Source organism: Xenopus laevis, chromosome 3L (assembly GCF_017654675.1).
Source record: "Xenopus laevis strain J_2021 chromosome 3L, Xenopus_laevis_v10.1, whole genome shotgun sequence".
In the NCBI taxonomy this organism is placed as follows: domain Eukaryota; kingdom Metazoa; phylum Chordata; class Amphibia; order Anura; family Pipidae; genus Xenopus; species Xenopus laevis.
In genome coordinates this window covers 145,570,299-145,574,998 of record NC_054375.1, presented here as the reverse complement: position 1 = coordinate 145,574,998, position 4,700 = coordinate 145,570,299, and the positions used below count along the sequence as shown (strand labels likewise).

General features: G+C 38.0%; 3 non-coding genes across 3 annotated transcripts; 2 read left to right on the top strand and 1 right to left on the bottom strand.

Annotated features, from left to right (window-relative positions):
- The first annotated feature begins 1,838 nt into the window (after nucleotides 1–1,838).
- Nucleotides 1,839–1,910, top strand: trnae-cuc. Its single transcript has one exon. It is a non-coding gene; the product is annotated as a tRNA-Glu (tRNA).
- A 964-nt stretch (nucleotides 1,911–2,874) lies between these two features.
- Nucleotides 2,875–2,947, bottom strand: trnav-aac. The gene has a single exon. It is a non-coding gene; the product is annotated as a tRNA-Val (tRNA).
- A 1,193-nt stretch (nucleotides 2,948–4,140) lies between these two features.
- trnag-gcc lies at nucleotides 4,141–4,211 on the top strand. Its single transcript has one exon. It is a non-coding gene; the product is annotated as a tRNA-Gly (tRNA).
- Nucleotides 4,212–4,700: the final 489 nt, after the last annotated feature.

The following is a 4,700-nucleotide window of genomic DNA, read 5'->3' as shown; positions in this document are numbered from 1 at the left end:
AGTATTTATTCAAATTCATTATTTGAATACTTTACTTTAAACATATCAATACTTAGTGGAGTCAATACTTAGTGGGGCACCTTCTGCCCATCTTTCTTCAAGGGGTTTGAGATTTGCTTCTATGTGTTCGTAACTCCGTCCTACTCCATTTTTTTCATCTTTAGAGGATCTTGCTTTTTCTTTTTGATATTTTCTGTGCCTCATGTTTCCATTAAATGAGATATCTGTCCCCTTAAAACTGATGGCTTCATACAATCGTCTACTGTCTGAAATATATTAATATCCAGTTGTGGAATTGAGGTTTAAAGCTGCAAAACAAAGGGCATGTTAAACTGAAGATAAACTTTTTTTTTTTTTTTACTTTTTAATTCATCCGGTTGTATGTATAAATGCATGCAAATGTTTGGCCTCTAAAACCATAATGATATCTTTGCATTTCAAGTGTTTCCTATCTGCTCTAAGTTAAATAAAGACGGGTTTAAGGCACTGGCCTCCTAAGCCAGGGAATGGGGGTTTGAGTCCCACCTGGGGTGCTTGTTTTGTGATTTTTGTAATAGAGGAAGAGTTTCTTGTAAGTCTCAAGTACTTATGAAACTTCAGCCCTGTAAAAATAAGGCAGTAAAACCAAATCACAGATTTATCAGCTTGAATGTGGTTGTTTCGACTTATCTGGAGGCCATGTTCCCTGGTTATAAAAACATGTCAAACTCTTCTTAGTATTTTAGTATTTCAAATCCATTATTCTAATCACCCACTTTACTCGAAATTCACATTTTTATATCATCCAATGATTTTTAAATGCATCCTTCTACACTTTGAAGATATAAGAGGAAATCACTGCTTATATCAATATTGAGTTGTGTCTATAAGATCTGGGCACTTTCTGCAAATCTTTCTTCTAGGGGTTTGGGATTTGATTCTCTGTGTTAGTAAAGGTGGCCATAGATGCACCAATAATATTGTACAAAACAAATGTTCATACATTATTTGGTGCATGTATGGTGGTAGATGATCCGACTGATGTTGACAAAATATGTGGATATCGGCTGGCTCGTCGTTCGGGAAGGCCAGAAGATTTTGAAGGCACCCGAACATCGGCCACTGATAGTGCTGAATAGTCAGATACAGGTATATTTCTATTGTTTGTACCTGTATATGAGCTCTACATGCGTGTATTGAAACAAGCAATATCTTTTCCAGGAAAGATTGTAATTGCATTGTCTAAGACCACCTTTACTCTGTCCTACACCATTTTCTTATTTTTGGAGTTTCTGGATTTTGCCTTTCTCATTTTGAAATATTCTGTGCCTCATGTTTCCATAAAATGTTGTGGAATGAAAAATCTGGTGCCAATGTTTTTTAAAAAAAATATTTTTTTGGGGGGGGCCCTGGCGCCAATGGTTTTTTTACTTATAAGAGGCCCTGACCATCAATAGCTTTTTATAACTTGTGTGTGGGGTTACTGTTTTAGCGCTGATGTCTGTGTGGTCTTTTAACTGTGATGTGGAGTGGACGGGGCTTGGACACCCGGGTTGGCAGGGCCCAGGGGGCCCTGAAAATGTTGTTGTATGGGGCCCCGTGATTTCTAATGGCGGCCCTGCCAATATATATACTAATTGTAGGTTTTAGTATCAGAATAGCCTATAATTATTATGCTTGTTCAAGAAATCATCCAAACCTACGTGCCCCTCTTAAAAGAGCGCTGCCATTTTTAGGCAGCACTTGAGGCAAAGTGGATTCTGTAAGTCTTTGCACTACAAAAAAATAAATTATATAGCAGTGCAAAAAATATGTTATGCATTTATTTTAAAAGCTAATGTAACAAAGAATCATATCTCTCCCTGGTGGTCTAGTGGTTAGGATTCGGCGCTCTCACCGCCGCGGCCCGGGTTCGATTCCCGGTCAGGGAAGAAGCTTTTGGGCACCTCTGATGTATGGCAATTCCATGCACTTTTCCTTACAGTTGGTTAATGCTCAAATAGGCATGACATTTGAAGCTCTCTGTGTTGTACTAGTGTGACATTGTTACAAGCTTCCCAAGATTCCATTGGTTTGTCTAATAAATAAATCAGGTATTCTGAAGAACCTTCATTGTCTTGGAGTCTTGTAAAATAATAAAAAAATTTCTCACAATTTGTCCTCCATAGACTGCAATGCATTTATGCAAATTTTCACGAAACAAGTCAGTTTCGCCCATTACTACTAGGAATGTATTCTTGTTTTCTGTAGGTTGTGCACCACACTTGTCAGAAACATAGTCAACATTGTTTACAATGGAGATATGCAAAGTTAGTGCTTAAAAAATTGTTAAAACTGACTTTTATTTTGAATTGTGTCTTTATTATGGGAACAGAAATGAATAAAATGAAGAATGGCTCATAGCCATGCAATCCAAGACTCTTCCCTACAAGCCTTTTGCTTGAGTTGTCTGCTTTCAGATGCAGAAGACACATTTTGATGGAACAATACATTTTTCTATATTGCATCCCTCAGAAAACGGCAGCGTATGACAATCCAGGTGCTATACAACTAAATGGAAGCATCAAAGGATAAAAGGGTATTTAAAAATGGGAGGGAGGACTTCAAACAGTACAAATAATTTTTAGCCATTGCATATGCTTATGGCGTTGGTGGTATAGTGGTGAGCATAGCTGCCTTCCAAGCAGTTGACCCGTGTAACACTTATAAACCAAAAATAATGAGTATGGTTAACACAGAAGTCTTAAAATCTTGACAGTTGCATTTTTACTTTTTTGAACATTCAAGTCTCTATTTGTATCCAGATCAAACAAAAACATAAAGTTTCATGCTAGAAGTGGTAGGCCGTTTTTCAAGGATAACAATGTGTACCTCAATGCCAACAACAAAATAAATTGTTTCTGCCCGGTCTCGAACCGGGGACCTTTCGCGTGTTAGGCGAACGTGATAACCACTACACTACAGAAACTTCATGCATGTTTATTCAGAAATCTGCTCTTCATGATAAAGTAGAATATTTGAATATCTAATTTCATACTATTTTTATTTCTTTACATTAGCACTGAAAAAATTTATTGTTTTTTTAATAGGTATAGATTTGATAGGTTTCCAAAATAGAAGATGTTTCATTTTGTCACCTTCTAGGCAGAAAGCACTGTTGGTTACGGTTACTTAAGAAATAGTTGTTTGTTAAACATAGAAATATAAATCTTTTCATTAATCAATATAATATTTAAGTAATATTTTCCATGGAACTCCACTGTGCGACGTCTTTAGATCCGACGCACTGAGATGAAGCGCATGCAACAAGACTGATGTGCCGAATATAATGTAAGTAATAGAAATATCTCAGCTACAAACTGCATGTATCTCACACTACACGACTGTCGGATGAAGATGCAATGTACGGCGTTCGCATCCGACAGTCGTGTTGTATCAGATGCATGCAGTTTGTGGGTCAGATATTTCTATTACTTACATTATATTCAGTGCATCCATCTTGTCGCATGCGCTTCCTCTCAGCGCATCGCCCCGTGGAGTTCAGCCCTAAAAGACCTCACATTAGTAAAGTATGGTCACTCCTGCTCTAGTGTCCAAATTGCTAGTAATAAAGGTGTATTTGTTTAGACTTTTTAACAAATATAGAAAACCTTGGGAAGAATGACAGAAAAGAAGAGGTATTTTAAAATGTTATACATTTAATATGATTGAAATGAATTAAAAATTCCCGAAAATCAGCACTAGTAAGAATAAAATATTGTGAAGGTAAAGGTTTACAAGACTCAAAGAAGAAAAGGAAGGTTGTTATCTAAGTGGGTTGATAATTACACGCCCGACGTGGGGCTCGAACCCACAACCCTGAGATTAAACTTTGGTTTAAAAACAATATACAGTTTGGAAATAGAAAGAAGAACAAAAAGATTAGCTTCAAGTAGCATGGCAAATTTGTTTGTGTACGCCTATTATTGTGGCCACACCCCCTAATTACCATTTCAATTTTACAAAATTTGTCATATTGTGAGTCTGAACACATTTCTGTGGTTTTTATGTGTTATTACAGTTTTGCTAATGAAAGTGAATTGCCCTTTAAAGAAATATTAACACCAGAAAGAGACAGATGAATTGGCAAAACAGTCAGGTTTAGAAAGCAATTACATGTAAGCATTGGTGGTTCAGTGGTAGAATTCTCGCCTGCCACGCGGGAGGCCCGGGTTCGATTCCCGGCCAATGCAACAGCTTTTTATTTTTAGTGCGTAATATCCCATTTTTTGTGTCTGTAAATTGCCCTTCCATTTAGGTTGCAAGCTCTATGGAGACATAAACCTACATCTTCTTGCCTCTTTGGCAGTAAGCTCTTAAACTTTATTGTCACTGTATATTGTACTTATTTCTTTTGTATTTTGTGCTTATTATTTTAATAGCCCCCTGTTTGCTCTACAGGGCCAGGGTTCAAAAGGCAAACAAGTAGCGAAATCCTGAGGGACCCCAGCAGCATTTCGATATGGACGTATGGCTATAACTATGGGCTACAGCTGCAGAACTACCACCAGCACCACCACCCTGGTGCCACCTTCTCTTTCCAGCCCACCCACTGCCCTCTGCCCCCGCCAGGATGAAAAAGAGCTGGAGAAGGACATGGGGGCAGAGGACATGCTGTTAGTAGAATAGTCAGGGAGGAGAAATCAAGCGCTGCAGGATGGATGGTCGCCCTGTCACCTTTT